At 39.9% G+C, this 21,682-nt stretch overlaps 1 protein-coding gene across 3 annotated transcripts in view; it reads right to left on the reverse strand.

The window, feature by feature from the left end:
- The window catches only part of LOC139991286 (uncharacterized), a 141,431-nt gene extending 130,263 nt beyond the window's left edge, over nt 1-11,168 (reverse strand). For 2 of the 3 annotated variants that reach the window (XR_011800775.1, XM_072011244.1), the window contains exon 1: nt 9,661-11,126. The gene's annotated coding sequence lies outside the window, so the exon portion shown is untranslated. Of the gene's footprint in view, nt 1-9,660 lie in introns of all 3 variants that reach the window. The other variant, XR_011800777.1, reaches the window with a different exon arrangement.
- Between the last annotated feature and the right edge of the window lie 10,514 nt (nt 11,169-21,682).

Here is a 21,682-nt window from a genome sequence, read left to right on the forward strand (position 1 = left end):
GTTAAACGAGGGTGCTCCAACGCTTGCTCGATGCTAATGAGTTATTCGAAACGACCGGTGTGAACGCACGTGGTAACGAGGGTTTGTGTTCTTCCTCTGTTACCGTCTATAAGAATTTTCGAAATTTCCTTGTTGCGGAAGCTCATGATTTTTGTAACCAAAGTCTAATGGAGCTTAATTATTTTGCTTCTCTGATGGTGCGCTCAGATAATCAATAATATTATCAATATTTCAAGCTTCTCAACACCATTATATAATATTATTTAATTGAGAACCTTGAAAAAATGACAATAAATATTAATAATCTGAGAGCATCCTAAAGATGAGGGAATCGGCTCTGGCCTTCGAATTTGAATGTCCTAATAGGAAACACTTTCAGTGTTTTAAAAACAACTTTATCCCAAAGCTTAATTTAAAATTTAAATATAAGAAATTCCTCTAACGATAAGAGAACATGGTTGAAAAAAAGATAAAAACAGTCACGAGGGACGTAGCAGGGTTACCGAAAGGAATGAAACATAAAATATGAATGTTCGTAAGATTGAAATTTCATCGAAAGAATTCTATATATTATAAACAAAAAAGACTCGAAAATGAAATATAATGATTATCTACGATTACTCGGTTATTAAAAATTCCTTCAACACCAAATTATTATAAAATGTGATCTAAAAATTCAATCAGTCTCTATCGACGCATCTCGTATCTTGCAACATTTAACAAGGTCCAAAAGTGGTCACACGCATCAAGGTAACATCGAAATGCTTTTTAAACCGAGTAATCCAACGACCAGCAATTACGACCGGCAAATTCGTGCACCCACCGCGACAAGTATTAAATCACAATACCGAGAGATTTCCCGTAAGTTGGATTAGCGGCGACTATGGCCAGGCTTACGGAAAAACGTGTACGGAACGGATTATGTCTTGCGGAAATGAAGCTTCGGTCGACGTACCGTCGCGTCGTCTCGTCGCTCTATTCGTATAATGAAACCGCACAAAGATAATCTGCGGCCCGTTTAAACCATTAACGAAAACACGTTGCTTATTTTGACAGGAGATACATTTGGCGGCCAATATGCAGATTAAACGTAATAAATTACGTAATGCAATTTCAAACGAAACCAGATAGCCGTGGGGGACAGACGAAAACATTTCCAGACCCGCGTTCCGTATTATTGTAATCTATGGTTACTCGCTAGCACGTTTCAACTTTTATCTAGCGTTCAACTGCCCCCTTTCTCGAATATATACTGAAATTAATTAAACTCGTATCGCATAGAACGAATGACGATACTGGAATCCCTTCCAATGAATAATTTAAGTTTCGAATTTGTTTTTACGAGCACGAAGAGGGTAGTTTCCTTTCTTTGTAGTTCTTCGAAAAGTTCCCGCGGATTCTTCGGTGCACGTGCACTCTCGATGTTTCGTATAGCTGTCCTTTCTAGGCGAGTTAAACATCCGAGAAGAAACTCAACGCTAGATGAATACGTGTTGTTTCATTATTATTGAATATTATAGCTAATACAGTGGTATTCCGTTTATACGGAATTCTGTACGAGCTTGTCGAAAAGCAAATAGTTTTTGTAATTGGAATTCATATAACAGAAATCCACTCATTTTTTCTATTTATGATTTTTCGTTAAAAATTCTCATCAGGACAAGTGAATTCAGCCAATGAAATTTCTTCGGACAACAACTAAAATTTTACTCAAATAAACGAAATTCTACTCTACTCTGTTTTGAATATTTATATATTTTTCTAGATTACGTGTATCAACACGTTCTATATTACGTTTTACAACTTTGAATTTCTTCTAAATGCACAAATATCCACAGTCTCCTCATCACCGTATCTATAAGAAAATCGAAATACGAACAATTCTTTTTCCAGTAAATTACCCAAATTTTCCTAGTCGTAAAGGGATTTGAAACCTAAGAACAGAATCCAGAATGAGAACAAATTCGTTCAAAGACAATTCGGAAGTAGGAGGAAGTTCCTAGGTTCCCGAATTCGTCGTAGGATTACCGAATTTACGATCACGACAGATGAACCCATGCGCGTTTTCCAGGCTCAGAGGGCGGAGAAGGGCCGTGTTGGATTCAAATTGCGCTCGCGTCCGACTTATTTGCAAAACGTTAGCGCGCTGGAAAGCTAGGTAAACGACGTCACCTGGTGCGCGTACGTCGCGACGTCACTGCGTCCTGATTGCGAGCGCACGCGTCAAATAGGGCGGAAAGAGGCTTCGCTGTTGCTTCACGAGCAATTTCATTTCCACCCGTGGAAAATTTATGCAAATCATCCCTCGCCACGGCAACCCGTGGCGAAAGAGCCAAGGCTCCAAGCATAACGAATTCGCAGGATTATCCGATTTCCCTGGGACAAGAAGCTGCTAACACGCTCGACGCGAGATCTCTCGCGTGGCCTGGAATCGAGAAAAGTGGCCGGCTCGTCTGCGCCTAATGCGAGAGCTAGGATACCACGCTGATTTAAATAGATGAGATTGAATATGATAGACTGAATGTGATGCATGAAATGCTCAATTTTTAACATTTTCGCTGGCGAATATTTGTTAATTCGATGAATTCTGACGTAACGTAAGCTACGAGGATACGCCGAAAGGTGGAGGATCGAACAAAAATACCTGGGAACGAACCTTCTGCCGCCGAGTGAAAGATGAATCTGAACAAGCAGCGCCCTACGGATTGAGATGAATTACGTTCATATTGAGAAGAAAATAGAGGTTGACTGAATGCTGGGCTTCGAGGACCTTATGGAGTGTGACTTCCCTATTTTGTTGTCGAAGCATGATTAATCGTAAAAAAACTCGCAACATGAAGAATGTTACACACTCGTGTAATAGAAAATTATGACCTCGTCTTTCAAAGTTTCGGAAAGAAAATAAATATAAAATATTCTTTTTCAATGTGCATGGAAAAAGGTTTATGAAATAGATCAAACAGCCTGAAGAAAATTCGATTTGGAAAGAGCTTCATATTTTTTTAAAGAGAAGTTATCCAATTAGCATCTCGTATTTTTATTGAAAAAGCCCGAGTCATAAAAGTTGTTCGACTTTCCCTCGACTTTCCAACCTTGCGACGAAATAATTCGTCCCTAGAGAGGAAGAGCGATTGAATATTTATAAGTGGCTATTTTTTTTAATTACTTAATCGTCTGTCGCCTCGTCGGCTCATAAATTTTCATATGCAACCCATTCAAATCACCCATACCTTTTATTTAGGTCGTATTTATAGCAAACCGTCGAGGGGACTGTGGTCGAAGATCACGATCACATCGTGACGTAAGCAGTATGTTTGCTTCTGACAGGTATGGAAATACAGGCGCTGGCCTGCAAATTGCTTCTTCCACTTTAAACCGGCCGTTTTCCGCTTGATGCTGGTGACGTCCGACCGTCTGGTGCGGTTGCTGAATGCTACCTACCCTTCGACCCTTCGATTTTTAACAACCCTTTAAGGAACGATCATTTAACCGTTCTACGGTTAAATCAACATTAACTATGGATATCTTACTATTTGTAATTGAAAAAGTTTCACTGAATTTCGTTAAAGGATAAAAGTACTTGAAAAATTCCTTGAAAAAAAAATTCAACGTTAAGGAGCTAGTGTCATTAAACTTCCCAAGTACGTCGATTCAATTTTCTAACTATCGGCTTACAGCGTTCGTAAAAAATAAATTTCAAGCTGAAACGATCAGTCGCTGTCCTAAAAAAAAAAAAAGAGAAAAAAAGAAGAAATATAAAAATAAATATGTATCCAACCCAGAAGTCAGAAAGATGGGAGAAGATATATACCAGTCGGAATAAATAAATAAATAGATAAATAAATAAGCAAGTAGAAGGAACGTTTATCTTGAAGGATCGTGACATTAAAACGGATGTTCCTTGATGGAAACTTTGGGAGGATGAGAGTATAGATGTTCTCTCGCCTTAAGAGCAAATTTCTCCGGAGGAAATGTAACGTTGAAAAATCTCGAAATAAGTCAAACTATCACTCATGAATTTTATTTCCTACGCGCCAAATGGTCACGGCGTCACTCTTTCCCCCGCCCCTCACTCTCTCTCTCTCTCTCGCTCTCTCTCTCTCTCTCTTTCTTATACATACTTATATTCCTTTCCCTGGGCCAAGAGAATCGCATTTGCATAACATAAATGTACGCTTCCGAGGGAAAGAGAGACAGAGCAAGGAGCATAGAGGGGATCGTCAAGAGGGGTCGGACAAACAGACAAACGGACAGCAAGCGAGGGCTTCTGCACGGTAAATCTTTGGATACGACTCTCGTCTCGGTGGTACTTTGCATTCGTTTCTTATTCCATGGCTCTTTTTACAACTGTCGTATATTTTCGACCTCGCGAACACTCGAATCTCATTCGAGCCTCAACCGTTTTTATACCATAGCCTTGACAAATTGTTTTTCACTGTTTTGGCCGTTCATTGACCTTTGGTGAAGTCAGAAGTATTGGACGCAGCATCCTTTCGCAGCATCCGCCTGTCTCTGTGCACAGCGTCCGCTTCCTGACACTTTATGGTATCGAAAGTGGAAAATACGATGAAAACAATTTTCTTGCTGTCGGGTAAGCTCTTAATGCTAGTTTGTGACCTACGCGGCGTCCCAAACTAGGTGATGCAATTTATGTACCGAAATAAGGGTAGAAAAGTGTTCAATTTTCCAGGACATTGGATATTAAATTTGTTTTTTAATTATAAACGATTAATATAGCGATGATTTTATATTATATAAAATTGTATTTTAATGGAACTGACGTAACGTGGCTGAACAAAGCTGAACAAACTGAACGAAATATTTTTAACGTAATCCAGCACGCAACACACCCGAAATTTTTCAACTAAAATGGCTGCCCAATAAAATATCTTGTTGGTTACCCACTCGTATAAAACACGCTAAATTTGTATCATCTGTTTCGCGCAGTATTATTTCACCGGGAATAAAAATGGTTATAATTTTTGGTAACAAGGCGAAATATTCGCCGCAACGATAGCATCGAGCGAAATCTGCCGCTCGATCTACCAACATCGATCGTTAACCAACGTCTCTAACACGTTCCCTCTGTGAATTTATCATCATTGATTTTTCGAATACTGGTTTCCACCGATGATATTAATAACCTACTAGCAGCTACGCGAGAGACTGGCTGCAGAAACAAAGGGAGAAAAAATGATGACAAGTTAAGCGGTCGGAAAATCGTAGTAGTAAGCTTTCTAAATGGTCCTCTAGTTGAAATTATCTACAGGATTCTCTGGCTGTACTTGAAAAAAAACTTTTCAAAAAAAAAAAAAAGAAGAAAGGAAAATAAAGAGAAAGAAAGAAGATAGCAAAAAAGTGCTTAAAACTTTTCTGAAAATTATTCCTGATCTATATCTTGAATGGAAAGAAGTTTTTGCGATTCTATGCACGTATAAACGTGAATACCTTTATCGTTCATTTCTATTACACAAAACAGGAATGTTAAAAAATTATCCAGGATCATGAACCATCGCGTAGGAAAACGTGACGTAATTTGCAGAAAGAAAAAAGGAACACTAGATGCCGCGTGTTCGTTCCAGTAAGACGTTGTTGGCTGAATTTTAATTCTCGTAATTTGTCATTAATATTCGTATCGTGGTAACTACCGTCTTAATAGGTATTTATTTCATTTATCTTTAAAAAGTACGATGGAATGAGAAAAAAGAGCGATATGGTTGGTAACGGTAAAAATAATTCCGACAAGAGAGAACGAGAGAAAAAGGGAGAGAACGAAGTCGTGGCCAGTCACTTTGTAACGTACCGTGCTAGGTATTTAAAAAATTCAATTTTCCGCAATAAGAAGAAGTTATGCGCTGTATCAGGGTGCGTTCGTTATGGAAAGTGTATTCATTTTCCACGCGGGAACTCTCCCTTCCATGTTATAATAAAAGGCTGCACAGAAAGCCATGTGCGTGTGTTCATTAAAATTCAAACGTATAGTAACAAGGTATCCTAATTAAATAAAACAGAACGTCGCAGAAGACATTTATTTATTCACGCTTCGATCACGAAGAAACCTCGGCTAATTAAATAAGAAACTTATACGTAAAGTATCGCGTGTAAAAAGGACGCAGAAGAAAGCCTTATGATGGTGATTTAATAAAAGTATCAAGAGCTAAATAATATTCTTTACAGTAAATTTACGAGACTGCAGCAACCGAAGGTCTTTTATCGATATACGTTTTTCGATGTCATTTTCCTTCGAATCTTTGATGTACGTTATTGAAAATGTTTAAAATCATTATATGAGCTAAAAGAATTAAAAGAAATTAAATAAATTTATAGAAAAGTAAGTTCAGAAATCTACTATTTTGGAGAAGACTTTGGTAAAAAAAATTATATCAAAGTAAAAGATACTACTATTGATATTTTTAGTATTAATTTCATCGTGTTACTAATAAAATTAGCGCACGGCTCGATAAAGATACAATTGAGAAAGTAATTCCAAATCTTTTGCCAGCAATGAATTTATCGTGTTCGGCTACACTCCATTTGAGCTCGAAGGTTTCCCACTTACATCATTACATTTACCCAACCTCCTTGAAATCTATCGCTATTTTGGTTCAGACATGTTCATTTACAGCCTCCTTCGTCAAACAGCCCCGACCTTAATGCCGATTGATCACCACTTCTTGTTCACCACGTCACGCTTCCTCTGTCGGGCGCAAACTTCGAAAAGTTCAAGGTACATAGATCCCGTAGACCGTAAGGCAGGAGAGATAGTTGAACGCGGTATAACTCAGGAACAATTTCCACCAGGCGACAACCAAGCTGAACTCCACTTTTCGATTCGACCCTCGTACCGACCGTTCATTAGATCCTTCGTACACGTTTTGGGAGGGGGTCTCGAGTTACGTAAAACACGGAAACTCTTTTTGTGAACTACTTCCAAGGCTGACCATAAAAACAAGGCCGCAGTGTATTTAACCAAAGTTCATTAGCGCTATTACGACAATTACGTGGCACGAACCTATTACCAACGATTAAATCCCAATCTTTGATTTGTATACAAAACTTGCAATCAAAGGAAACGAACAAGTACTAATTTGAACCATACAGAAAATGATTATTATGTGCGAATTCGAATTCCGAGTGGGAATATCTTCAGGAATGAAGTAAACGATTATACTTGTTAGGGAAAGGTAACTCAATTTTTCTGTTCCATGATTCTCGTTTATATAAAAGTAATATAACTTCCTCCTAACGTCCTTTATTCGCAGACATCTTTACGGCCTGAGGTCAGCCAGTTATAGTGCTTCAACCCTTATGAAGAAATCGTCGTTGCAGAAATTTTTATACCCTCGGTAACAGCCTTCTTCTATCATCGTCTCGAGTGTACTTTCGCGTCGAATATAAAGGGACAATAAAAACTGCCCGTGAAAAAAGGTGGTCCGTTGCACGACTTGAATATTTTTGCCTGGATGAATAGGTTTGCCATTCCGAGAATCAAGCAAAACGCTGATAGATCGCCGATCGAATCGGCAGAAATATAAATATACGCTGGGACAATGATGGTAGATTAGAATAGCATTTCACGATGAATGGTAAATATACTCATGGTGGAACGATTATTGGCAACGGGAAAATTTACATGGGCAAACCGTTAGTTTCGAGTGGATGAACATCACCAGTCAGAATGACGCCGTCACTGTTCTCTGTTATACATCCAGTTATAAACGAGCTATACGACCTGGAATTAATACGGCCGCAAATTTGTATAAGTTAGAACGATCTCGCGGATGACTTTACGTATAGAAATATAATTTATGATAAAGCTGAGAATGTTGCGCATTTTAGTATTTAAATACTTGTAAGTATCATTTATGAATAATGTACTATCATAATGAAATTATGAGATAGCATATTTATATCTTGCAGAAATAATTAAATTATTGAGACATTCAAATGTTTATTACATAAGTATTAATAAATATCTACTCTATTATTCAATATTTAGTGGAACTATCTTTAAAGTGTATTATAAACTCGAGATGGCTATTTTATTTTATAAAATAATTTCCAATTTCACTTTATATAATTTTGTATAATAAAGTTTCCCACTAAAATCATGACAATCGCGTTTCGTTACGATACTACCGAAGTTTCAAAATGGTTTACTTAGAATATACGCGTAAAAGGTTTCTTTGATAAGCGTTCCAAAAACTTTCGCGAACCACCGTAAGATCTAATAAGGAGACAACGGAATAAAACGTAATTAAATTAGAGAATATTATAACAGACGCTAAAGATACTTCGTGTTTGAAATAGAGAATCGTTCTACTGGGTCTAACCGGAGGAACACAGTTTCTGTGTTACATTTGGCCCAGCTAGAAATCGTTCATTAGTTGAGGTTGCACGTGGTGGCGAACTTACAGAAATTACAATGACTTTTATGGCTTGATGCCGACCAAAATTTCGCCCATCAATTCGAAACGTTTCCGACCGTCTATTTCGCTAACACAGTATAGTTTTGCCGTTGCGAAATAGACGGGGGCACGAGACTGTAAAGAGTCCAGCAATGTAGCACAATAGAGGGAATTATACCCTGGTTCGAGTCATAAAATAGATTGCAAACAGTGTGCAGAAATGTTTTAGAAGATTGTTACGATAACGTTATAGCGTAATGTAATGTAATGCTTTTTATTTCTACGAAATGGTTGAATTATTACCGTATAAAGATAATCCAATAAATAGCGAATAGGAAAAAATATTATATTTCCAAGAGAGAACAAGGCGATTTAATTTTATATGTACATGAAATTTAATGAATGGATTACGTATAGGAATTGAGTATTGATCACACTGTATATATTGACAGAAACGAGGGAAACAGAGAGAGAACCAGCACAGCTTCGGTTCTTGCCTACACAAGCAAAACAAACAGATTGTTTTTGAATCCCGAGGTCCCTTCTAGGAAATCCTTGAACGATGTGTAAACATTTCGGTTAGGAATGGCGTTTAATCTTTCTTTTACGAATAATTTATGAAAAACATTCTGTCGTGATTAACATATTCTAAATAAATGTTTACATATAATTTGAAAACATATCTGCAGTGAGTTATAAAAAAATCTTTCAGCTACTAAAACTAACGCTCAGTTCACGTTATGTCATCGTCAATATGCAAATTAGTAAGGAGCTATAAATATAAAAAAATTATGAAACACAGATTAAAATTTATGATATGCAATCCATTCATTCTTAACGTGTCGCTGCGGATAAGCCATGGTGCGTCCTTGGTTACATCTCGAGAATCGGGTATCGATTGCTTCTCTCGCACGCCGATGAAAAACGAGGGAAAGAAAAGAAAACACACTAGAGCTCGTGCTCCCAGTTCCAACAAACAAACATGTTGCCCCTAACTTTCAACCCCCTTTCTACACGTTGGCAAAGCTTGTACGACAATTCTCTTTAATTCCAAAGCGAAGCACGACGTCAAAACAGTAATTCTACTCGATCTCGAATTCACGGAACCTTCACTATACCACTATATCTCTAACGTATCCTTGTATTCATATATCTTACGCTGTTCTATGTCACTGCTGTGACATTCGAAAAAAGTGACGCAGAAAATATCGAACGCTCGCAAAGAAACTAAAAAAGTGATTGCTCGACTCACCGACTCGCAGTCCTTGAGAAAAGGAAAGTTCGGAGATAGTCGTTGAGAGATACAGCGATGTGGTTGGCGGCTACAGGTCGGCGCACCACTAGTCAGGGATCAGCTGATCGATGAATGACAAATCTGATGACTCTACACTCGGTACGGGAAGCGGGCGATTCACCACCGAACACGAAACCCTCACCGAACGAAGATGCGCGGACGACTGACTGCCGCGGCCGTCACGGTGGGGTGTAGCTGTGCGCTGATTCTCCACGGCTTCCCCACTTCCAACCCCATTCTCAATCCCTCCTTGTCGCGCCACTCGACGGCAAGCTCTTTCCTTCCAACCCTTCCCGAACTCTCTCTTTCTCTTTCTCCTTTCCTCGTACCAGCTACCCCATCGGCCTTCCTCTGTTTTCCTTCACCCTTTTGCGCCCGTCTTTCATCCTCATTCTTCCTCTTGTTCATCACGTTGCCGTCTTCTTACCGTCCTCTTCCGACATTTCTTCGTTACTTGCCACTTTTTCCAGCGACCCCTTTCTATCTCTCTTCCTTTTGCGTTTGTTAACTGTGTTCGTTAATTTATCTTTGTTCGTATTTCTCTGCTGCTCTTTCTTGTCTTCCTTACTTTTTTTTAACTGCAGTTCGATCTTCCTTTGACCATTGACCTTTGTACATCACCTTCTTCAAACGATCCTTTTGTTAGACTATTTGTTTCTCGATTCTTTGTGTCATTTTATCCTCCCCAGAAAACAAGTTTCTCCTACAGGTTTTTTTAGTTACAGACTTCTCTCTCCGAGCCCTCTAACTCCTCCCATATTCCTAATACATTTTCTTATTCACGTTTATTATTCCTCTTCCGTATTTCTTCAAGAATTCCACTTCCTTTCCATTCTTCCTTCCGTCTTGCAGCCTCGTTGCAATCTCTCCCATTCCTACCTTTCTTACCGACCTCCCCCATCCAACCAAATGCCAGCCTTGTCCCACCAAACAGGATCATCTCTCTCTACTCTCCTCAAGCTACCCCTCGTCTTTGTTTCCCCGACACGTTTCCCATCTCTCTTCCACTTTCCACCCCCGATACGACTGCCGCTGGTTTCCTCCTTTTCTCACCCGACCAGCGTTCTATCCCATTTTCTCGGTCTTCCTTGTTCAATGCCGACAAAGACGCAAGTACCAACCCGTTCGTCGACGAAGTTTGACTGTACGAACGAAACGAAGACGGAAAAACACGAAAGAAGACGTTGGAACGAGTATAATCGAGCTACGGATAAAGCGAAAGCGTGAAGGATAGAAAAAGTGGCGTGCAAATAAACCAGCAGTGGAAAGAAGATAGAGGACGCGCCCGAGGGTGGAAGAACACCGGCGATTTATTGGATCCAAGAGACCAACGATCACCTATATGCCCAGAGAAAAGTTCGGTAGAATTCAAGACGAGATACTTCGGTCGTTGGCTGTCTTGGTAAAAAGAGGAGCGCGCGAGAGTGAAAAAAGAGTTGGAAGTGTGAGCCCTACGGTAAAAGGAAAAAGCACAATGAAAGATCAACTTCTCCGGTTTGCCGAGGCTGATTCGAACTCGGTTTCGAGGGATCGATGACACTCTTGAATCGCTTCTTCTGTCGGGAGAAGCATCTTTGAAGATCGTTGGTAGAAGTTTGATTAGCCAATTGCAGATGTTTATGTATTTCTAAGCAATTTTTAAATGCAAAAACGTAGAATGTATTTTACAAATATATATAATACAGAAATATATAAAATATCTAAAATATAACACGTGGTACAATATTTAGCGAGCGAAGAAAATTTCTGTTCCATTTCTTTAGCTGTTTTCATAGAAATATAAATTCGGATTTAGTTTATTGACGAGCATGTCGACTTCTGTTTCTTGCAAGCGAGTCAAATGCTTGTCGGAAATGCTGGTCAATTCTACTCTAATGCTAGTCTATTTTTTATATATTTATTATAATATTATAGACTAATCTCTTTACAGAAATTGATTTATCGTAAAGAGCTGACACGAACCAGCATCGTTACTTTTCTGTATTTTTCCATTCGTAAAGTTCTTCAGTGTAGTTCTTGAATAGTTCATTTATTATATCAGATTCAAATCTGCTATATGAAAATACAGTCGTCGGAAGTGGAACTATCGCACAAACCAGAGAAAGGAATGCAGAAGAAAATGTCCAAGGAATACAGAATTTCCTTCACGACTTCTCTGGTATTTCAAGTATCCAATACTTACATGACGCTTAAAGATGTGATCTCCGAAACTAGTATATGAAATCACAATACAATGCTGCGGAAAAATAAATCGTCAGACAAACCACGGAAACAAATATAAACGTAATATCATATTCACATCTTCGTTATACCAAAAGATAATCGAATCAAGATAAAATCTGCTATATGGAATAACAATACGATTCTCAAACATAATCCTGTGATACAAATCACGATGCCACGATGTGCTTTAAAGGCGCTGTTAGATCAAACATCTGATCATCTGAAATCGACAGCTTTCTCTAAGGACTCGATACGTGGCGCGTTTACCTGGCAGTGAAGCAGCCTTTGGAACGCAACTGCCTCTCGCAGCAGCTTTCAATTTGCCTAGGAAATAATTTACACTTTCCGGCGTGCCGGTTCCACGGAGAAATTTATCGCGAATATGCATGCGCCATTTATGAATATGAATATGGACTAAATTATTATACGTCGCGACGGGGAGTAAGTTCAGCGATAGGACTTTCCGCATGTCGGCTAGAAATCGGTTCTTCACTGTGAATAAAGAAGAAGAACTCCCGAGCATTTTACTTCCATCAACGCATTCTACACGCTCCACTAACGCTTCCCTGCTTGTCCTTAAAACGCGTGTACCACCAACTTTCTCTCCAAGTACGTTGAAAATACCTAAGTATCTCTTTCGAAATCGATTTCTTGATCACTTGAGATGTTAGAGCGCAACCAACGAAATGTCGCAAACGCACTGTGAAATCATCGGTACTTCTCTATACGTATGAAGATCACGTACATTGTAACGAGCCGGGGACCGTTGCTCTGCATCGAATGCCATAACTTTGGGATCCAGTCGTGACAGGCGCGTTAGCAATGATTTAGCGTGCACGGCAGAGAAGCATGGTCGACCACCGTGACGCGCACCGGAAGGAATATCCAGTCGGAAATATCCGGCGAACTTGGATATACTGGATGGACTCGGAGAACAGAGTGGTAGCTCCGAACCGTAGTTTCTGCGTCGATTGGATGGAGAAACGTGTGGCAGGGATGCTGGCAATCTCGTTCGGGGGCCGTTTAATAAACGAAATAAAACGCGATTGTTCGTCAAAGACGCCGCTGGAGATGGAAAACTTTAATTTCCTTTTCTCTCTCTCTCTCTCTCTCTTTTCTGTTTCGATCACTCGCCCATGATTTAGTACAACGCGCGAAAAATGGAAATTGCCATGGCAGAGGCAAGCTTTGGAATACGAATTGCTGGATAAACACAGCAGGAAATCTGATCGTTATTTTATTTTATTCTAGAAATTATTATCATCGAAACTTGTTATTTTGCTCAAAGGAACGGATTATTATATTTAATTGATTTCCTTGTTCTTCCTTCTCCATTCCAAGTTTGCCATTTTTTGGGCCTGACGGACCTAACTATTCGCTTACATGTTTCGTTAATCATGAAACGTTTGCCTGTTACGCTATTCAATAGCAATTGCAGTTTGTGGTAACTTGATTTTCACGTGAATACGTCTCGCTATTGAAGCGTACTTGTGAATGGAGGAAATACGTTCTGTACGTGTTAAACGATGACGTGTAACCCGACGTGTTCGATTATAAAATTTATTAATCGCTCGATGCAACTTGAACGAAAAACTGTTCTAACTCTGTTTCTGATATCATTGATTTTACGGTGATTGATCAACAATTGTTACATCGGAATTTTGTAACAGTTTCTTTGCCGAAGCTTCCTCTTTCTTAATAAAATATACGAAAAATTCTAGTCTACTCTCTCAGAACGACCAAAGAAATAAAGGTGTGTGTACATATTTGTACGGAAGATTTGGGCTGAATAATTGCGTGGGGAATAAAAAAAATGGATCAGCGAAGGGAGGATGGGCCAACCAAGTTCAAAAATAGAGCGGTCCACTATCTTGGCCACTCATCTCGCTGGTTTCGTGTCACTGTCCTCGTAATTTATTCATCGTACACCCGTCCATCGTCTTGCTCCGGTCCATTCTATGACGTCACGTTGACCCTTAAACCTCTGACGACCACCGGTGCCTCGGTCGATTCGAGATTCGCAATTTCCTTTCTACGCGACTAGGGAATTCACCGGAGAATTTAATACGAACCGGCATCAAAGTCCCACCGGTATACTTACATATATCGTAGAGAAAAGAAACGAACGTGTTGTTATTTAAAGCAAGGTAGAACGATCGGGATTCGTGGAAATGGAAAATTTTCCGAAATATTCTCGTCCAAGGAATTTCCAACACACGATGTTGTATCTCCCTTTTTATACGTATCTCTTTGTTTCATCGTCTCTTTCCTCGTTTCAAATCAAATCAATTTGTCTCGGTGGCCTCGCCGGTATTCATCTCGTGTACCATGACGCGCGCCACTTTGGGATGTAAACGTCACTCGTACGTATCGATGGCGTGGAACAAACGAAGGAAAGAAACGAGGATTGCCACGACGCGACGCTGCGAATTCTCTTAATTCGTTTTCGATTCGGAGGCTGCTCTCGACTGACGAGATCTAATTCTATTCCAACGATCGAATCTTTTCATTTGATTTCCCTCCGAGCTTCGACTCCCTAACTACTTTTACACCTTGGCGCAAAAAAAAAAAAAAAGAGAGAGGAATTAAACTACATTTCATTCGTGGTTACCAATAAACTTTGTTCAAACACATTCTCAGATTTGCCCAAGAAATCAGATCTCCTAAAAAATTTGTTCAATTTTCAAACTGTTTGCTTTCCGATTTGTGGACACGCGCGAAAGAAATTTACATAAACTGACGATATAAAACTTCCGCGATGCAAAAATTACAAAACTCGTACAAAACTGAAATTTTAAAATTCGCCACGAAAACGACACATTACGCGGGCCCATGCAGAGACGATATTCTGTACATAGTTTTCGTTCGGACGATCACCGCGTTCACGGATAAGTGGTGAACGTACCAATCAACGCCTGTGGAGCATGCTCATCCAGTGACATTAGTTTGTAATTTCAGGGCAAAAGGGTTCGTTGCGTCCTGTTTCCGAAACGAAACGACGAACCGGGTGCGAAGGCACGGGGACACAATGGGACGTAATGAAACGGTCCTCCTGTTGTAACCTATCGGTCGAGGCTAAAAGAAAAGAAATATTTTCGCTGCTTCAGTGCTTGACAAAGTATTGTTGCCATGTCTGCTATGACATGGCTGTACTCGAGGTTTTTCGAGTCGTTAGCACGAATCCAGAACAATATTGATTACCGGTGCTGGTTTGCATTTCGTTCTTGATGACATGTATTTCAATAGCTGTGACGAATGTTCGTTTTCGATGGTGTCCGTTAGAGATGAATCGCGAGATGGAAGCTTTAACTTCGAAGCAATATTGCGCGATTCCAGAAAGCTAGATTTATGACTGCGCGGCTTTGAAAAAATTTCTTTCTCGACAGGGGCGAATATCGAGGATGATACGCTTCAAATGGAACATCATGGCGGGTCAGAAGTTTTGGTAACATCGAACTTTTCAACAGACTTCCGTGGTCTGTCAACTGAGTGGACGAAATATTTCTAATCGTTTAATTTAATGTGCCGTCGCGGTACAATGCAAATTTCGTAAAGTTAGACGAGAGAGTAATGAAGTCGCAAATTATATGCAAAATGACGTTAAAGTTGAGTCAACCAAAATTAGTGAGGTTCCCTTTCGCATCGACGAGATGAGTTCATCTCTCTCATTGAATATCCTTAAAATCTTGTTTGTGCGTCTCCCCCGCCCTCTCTCTCTCCCTCTCTCTACTGGTTGAAAATTAATTACTCACTGGTAGGACTTGCAAAAACTCGTAACGTCCATCTATAATCCTATCTTCGTGCGACGGTAATTTATTATCGACTGTCGCTGACAAACGCAGTTTTCAGGCCATATATTGTAATTATGAAAATTAGTACAAGTTGCTGGCGAACGTTTCTCATTTGTCCTCGCTTCGTTTCGTGTGTGTTTCGCGAGAAATTTGGTTTGCCTTGTGGCAAATAGGTGAAAAAGGAAGACAAAGAAACTGTAGCGGTTTCAATTCCAAGAAAATTATGGAAACGCATTGGGATCGAAAAAACATGGAGAAGGTTTCCCGTGTTCTGGTCGGATATAATAACACAAGGAACGCGAGGGAAAACGCGATACAGATGGAATGTGATATTCGCCTGGAACGTCTGGAAGATGGTGAAAGAAAAATATAACATCCCTGTCAATATTGATTTATTAGAAGAGAGGCAGAGTGTTCAGGAACTTCAACTTTGGTCGCGAATGGCCAACGTCGCCTGAATATCGTCGAACAGTTCATGATAAACGACTATTGATACCAGAGTGATCGTTCTCTTTGAAAAATTTCTAGAATAATACCTCTCGACTTGTCCGCTACTTGAATACAACGATCGATAATATTAATCTTACGTGATACAACGTTGCTTCGAGTAAAAATACTACGCATAATATAAAATAATACGCGATTAATAAATCAGAACGAACAATTTGCAATTGGTAAAGTTTTCCGAGGGATTATGTACTGCAGAAATATATCACTTGGAAAGAAACAAGTCACTGACGCGAAAACGATAAAAGAAGAACGAAAGAGAAATCGAGGCAGGAATTTCACCCGGGATACACACTGATGTCCACGTTATCGTTTCCTTAGATTGTGCAACGTGGTTTATCCCGGCCACTAGAAACCTAAACTCACACATTGACTCGCCGCATCTCGACCGGAGATGGAAGAAATCGAAGGGCACCAGGCTGTAATTTCCGGTACGTCCAGCTGAAGTTGAAAAACAAGAAAGAAGAGAGTTTACCGGGGTAACAAATTCCGGATTGTTTCGCTCTCCGTCACCCTGATTGCTCCATTATTTTTCTGGTAGTTCTGTCCTCTTTGCTATCTAAGCAGGGGATCACGCTGTCGTGACAAAACTCCATGAACTATATGGTGAAACCCTGTCAAAGTGTCATATCTAAAACGTATATAAACAAACGAATATATTGTATAAAATATCTTCGAATCACAGGTGATGGTCGAAGTAGGGCGATTGGCAGTCGTGCTCGTTTTAATGCACTGAAGAACTATGATGAATCCAAATTCGTGAAAAGCATGAAAATCAGATCGTCGAAGTGAAAAACTACCAAGAGAGTACAAGAGTTATCGAACTCGTATCACCGTATCAAAGTTGACTTCAAAGCCATTTGAAAACCACCGAAGGTTGTGGAATTCGTGTCAGCAATGTTCCTCTCCTTTGAAAATAAATAAAATTCGGTAAATAAATGACATTAAAATATCTTTCGACTTTTAGAAATGCAAAGTAAGCACATTAGTTCGCAATTGAAAAAAAAAACCGATGGGCTTCCATCGCCATTTAATTAACCGTTTCTCCGTCAACTACTATCCGAAACTATCTATCCGAAAATCATTAAAAGCTGTTTGCGAGCCAGGTCCGGCCCGCAATTAGATTTTCGCTCGGCCTCTCGTAGGAACACACCCAACCATTCGAAACCTGTAGACGGCTGATTCTGCCGTCACGTTGCACCGGACTAATTAGCGTCGTGTGACACCGCCTTTGATCCCTGTAAATTGATAATGGCACCGTATCACCCCTTGCCCGTTACCGACAGTGAATTCAATTCTACCTTTTTCGTCCGTTCCCGACCTCGTCCCCCTTCGTCAGGTTGCGCCCCCGTGGCCACGGCCCTGTACTCTTTTCGACGTCAGCCCCAAAGGACCCGAGCTCATACATATACTAGCTAACAGGCCAGTTTTCTATTTTCTTCGCCCTCTGCCTTCGTTCGCAAGCCTCAGCCCCGTTTTCGCGTTCAAAGCTCGTCGACACGTCGTCTCTCTCAAAGCGATTCCCTCCAAAAGAAATCGCTTCCGGCGAATCACGCTCGATCCATCCTTTTTTTCTAGCCCCTTTCTGCTGAAATTTAATTGACCTTTGCCAGTCGATAGGACGAAGAACAAAGGAGTAACATTCGGGTCGTACATTCTATTAGTTATTACCCAGATCTGATCTATGGACTCTGGAGGATAGATTAACTGTTCGGTTAGTGATCTTCGAAATTGATTCTACGTTTCTTCGGTAGGTTATCGAGAGAAGGATTTAGGTGTTACTTTTGGACGTTAATGACTCCATAGGGGTTGATGTAATTTATTCGCAGGTCATACACTTTGCTTCTGTTTCAAAACGTTATAGCCAACTTTATTTTGAGAAGTTTCAAAGACTTATTCAACTTCGTATCTTTATTGACTTAAGATTTCTTTGGGCTGGCAAGTTCAGCGCCCGAAACTTTATTAAAAAGAATGATATATTTACAGTGATTCAAAGGGAAGAGATTAGAGACTTCGTCATCGTGTTAGACTTGGATAATGGAAACGTAGGATTTACAAATTATTCTTACTTAAGGTAGACATTATAGCATGTCTAGTAAGTCCCTGTCTGCCCTTCTCTACACACTTTCCTTTCTTTACTTCACTTTCCATTCTATATCCTTCCTTTTTCTCCTAGCTTTTGAACCCCTTTTCTCATTTCCTCTTTTCATTCCCCTTCGAATATTTCGACCTTCCATTATCTTCTAACCTTTCTCACCCCCAGTTTGAAGCGATGAACACATAATGTATATGTATAACAGCTAATCTTCGTCCGCAAACTTTACGTATCTATATAAAAATATTTGCAAAAAGACTTTACATATGTATATTTGCCACATGAACCGTGACCTTCGCAGGGTTAAATCAAACCAATGTGGAAGTTGAGGCGGAAAATAGAAGTACAAAAGCTAAGCTTGAAGTCTAATAAAACCCAGCCCTGGCAACATCTGGCTCGCGCCTCCCCGAAAATAAAACAGTGACGGATGCTTTCCCCCATCTTCTGCCGGTGCATTTCATATGCGCCCGGAAACCTCGTTTCTTCTCACGCTTTCTGCTAGCGTCTCTTTCTTTTTCAACCACTTCTGACGCAGCACTGCGGGTCACTGCAAAATAAAGGGAATAAGAGGAAAAGGGGCACGAAGAAATGAATTCTTGCCACATTCCTACCGAGAACACTTGCTCCACGAGTCCCTCCTTGTTATTACTTCTTTGATCTGAAGACGGTGAATCGAGCTCTGCCATCAGAAGGACACTTAAAATAAATTTATCCGGAATACCGCCACCAGCACAGTCTCGATCGGACGCTTAAATGGAACTTTTTGTTCGGACCTTCCATCTGGCTGAATGAGCAGCGATCGTTTCGATTCAATTGCACCTGAAAGTGAAAGTTTCTGTTTAGTAGTGCTCGAAATTTCCCAAGCAACTGATCATATTATTTTTCATTCGATTCCAAGTACAATATCACGTCATCGTTCTTAATTAATCTCTTCGTCTCTCCTCGATTCTATCCATAAATGAAGTTAAAGGAGAAGCAAAGCTGAAACCAGTTTGCTCTCATGAACGCTACAAGCATTGTTACAGGGGCATAACTCTTTCAGGCAGCGATGCAAGTTTAACTGATAGGATTTCGCACTGCGTAAAACGCCAAATACAGCTCTCGGGACGGTTCAACTTCCAACTTTCCATCGGAACAAAGTTCCAAGAAGGGCGTCTCTCCTCAACCGCGAAAGCTTGCAATTAATTCCCTCCAGGGTGTGTCGCCTATACGCAACGAGTGACAGACTGGTGTTCGTATTTTTAAATTCCTGAACTATTCAATTTCGACGATACAATCTCTTTTTCAGTGTTCTCCATTTCCTCGAATCGACAATGATACCAACAAATTCTATCAACTTGTCCATAGCGATGATTAGAACGAAAAGAGTGGTACAATGGACTTTGCACTGTCGGTCAATGCGAAACGAAACCGTCTGTCGTTACTAGAGCGTGACTACTAGGGTGTCGACAGAATTAAAAGAACAGACAGAAAGAGAGGAAGAAAGAAGAAGCGACTGGAGATACAGAGCACAAGAAAAAATGAGTGTCACGACGATGCAGCCTGCTCGTTCCTATTTTTCATTCTCTACCCTCTCGACCAGGCTATGCCGGAAGAAAAGAGAAACAAAGACCAAGGTGGCGCTCGTCGAATCACTGAAACGTCTCGCGCGTTTGTTTGATTTCATTCGGAACCAATTGATTTGTTTGCGTCCATTTCCACCCGGCCAACGTTATTTCCACCTATCGAATGTGAAACGCGAAGCGTTCCGTTGAATCGTTCGGAAAACTGAACGCGCTCGTGAGATAAATTCCGACCGTTTACGCCGAGTCTCCACGGTCTCCCCGGACGTTTCCAGGCGAGACGAACTTTACGGTTCACGATCAACGAGGTATCCGACACTGCGGTAGTCGCTTGTTTCGAAAACTTAATTTTCTAACGGTGTATTTACTGTAATCGATTGGAAACAAAAATACAGCTGTCGGCTGCGGACGCGGACTTAGAAGCAATGAAATTTAATGATGCGTGTAGAGATAAGAAATATTTTTATCACAAAGGACGATAATAATGTATTGAGAAATTGTAATAGAACGAGTTGATTACTTTGCTTCGTAATTGAGACTGACGGCGACCGCATTAATCGACTCCATAAATTGAAATGCGGAAGAGAGCGATGATGTCGTAAGAATTAGTTTTTTAAAACTTATCTTGAATTTACAACTTTCGAAAACGAAGTAATTTGTTCTAATTCAACGCTAATTATGTGGACAAATGAAACGATGCAGTTGATCTCAGTTTTTCTTCTAAGAGACTGAAAATTATCTTACGATGAATTACTATGAGAAGCATTACTATCATACTATGTACAATATGTATTATACATCAACAATGCAAATCAATAGCAATCTATAATTATGTCTCTATCTCAATAATTAACTTCTGTATTTAATAATCGTAAAAACCAAAAATCTGAAATTCGACATTTTCCATTTTGCTTTTCACATTCTACAAATCTTCGATCGGAGAAATGCCAATTTTCTCGTGAACAACAGAACAGAATTTACCATATTTCTTATTTACCAATTCGATGCACTATTACCCCGCGAATAATATTAAACATGGTTGCAAAACCTTCCTCAAGGGGATGAGGTACGCACTTAGAACCACACATTAGGGGTGAAAAGCAGCTCGAGGCTTTACTCCCCCACCCCTTATACTGAACGTCGCGTCGACCGGAGAACCTTTACCTATGAAGCAGATGGAAGGAAAGCTCGAAAGCAAAGCGCGAAAGCAAATCTCTACGAACGATAGATGCATTTGCAGAACGACGTAGTTGCAGCCTTCAAGGGATTAAATGGCGGCACGAACAAGCTCATGGAAATTCACACGTGGAAGCTTAATTTTCGGCAAGATGATAGAATGCACTATGGTGATTACCGTAGAATTCATACGGAATATGTGATAAGGAACTGGTAGAACTGTCAATATAGAGATTGAATAATGAAATGAAGCTATTCTAGGAGAATCGTGTACAGTGATAATGTTACGCAATGTTACACAAAGTTTCCTCCAAAGCATGTTTAAATCACTATACCGTAGTATATCTACAAGAGAAAATATTTCACTCTAGGATTGATTATATAAGAATTTATTAGATGGAAAGATAGCCAGTTTGACCAAATTTTGTAAAACGATATTTTTTACCTCTGTTACTCGTTTATTAAAAGGATTTTGATTAAAAGAAATTCGTTGGTCATTTGCGATAATGAAACTTATTTTCAGTTATTTTAAATGCCAGAACAATATAACAATATTCCGACAATATAACAGCTCCGATCTCGAGTAGCCGCTAAATAAAAACAGAGTTGATGTAATTTGCATACGC

Source organism: Bombus fervidus, chromosome 10 (genome assembly GCF_041682495.2).
Source record: "Bombus fervidus isolate BK054 chromosome 10, iyBomFerv1, whole genome shotgun sequence".
In the NCBI taxonomy this organism is placed as follows: Eukaryota; Metazoa; Arthropoda; class Insecta; order Hymenoptera; family Apidae; genus Bombus; species Bombus fervidus.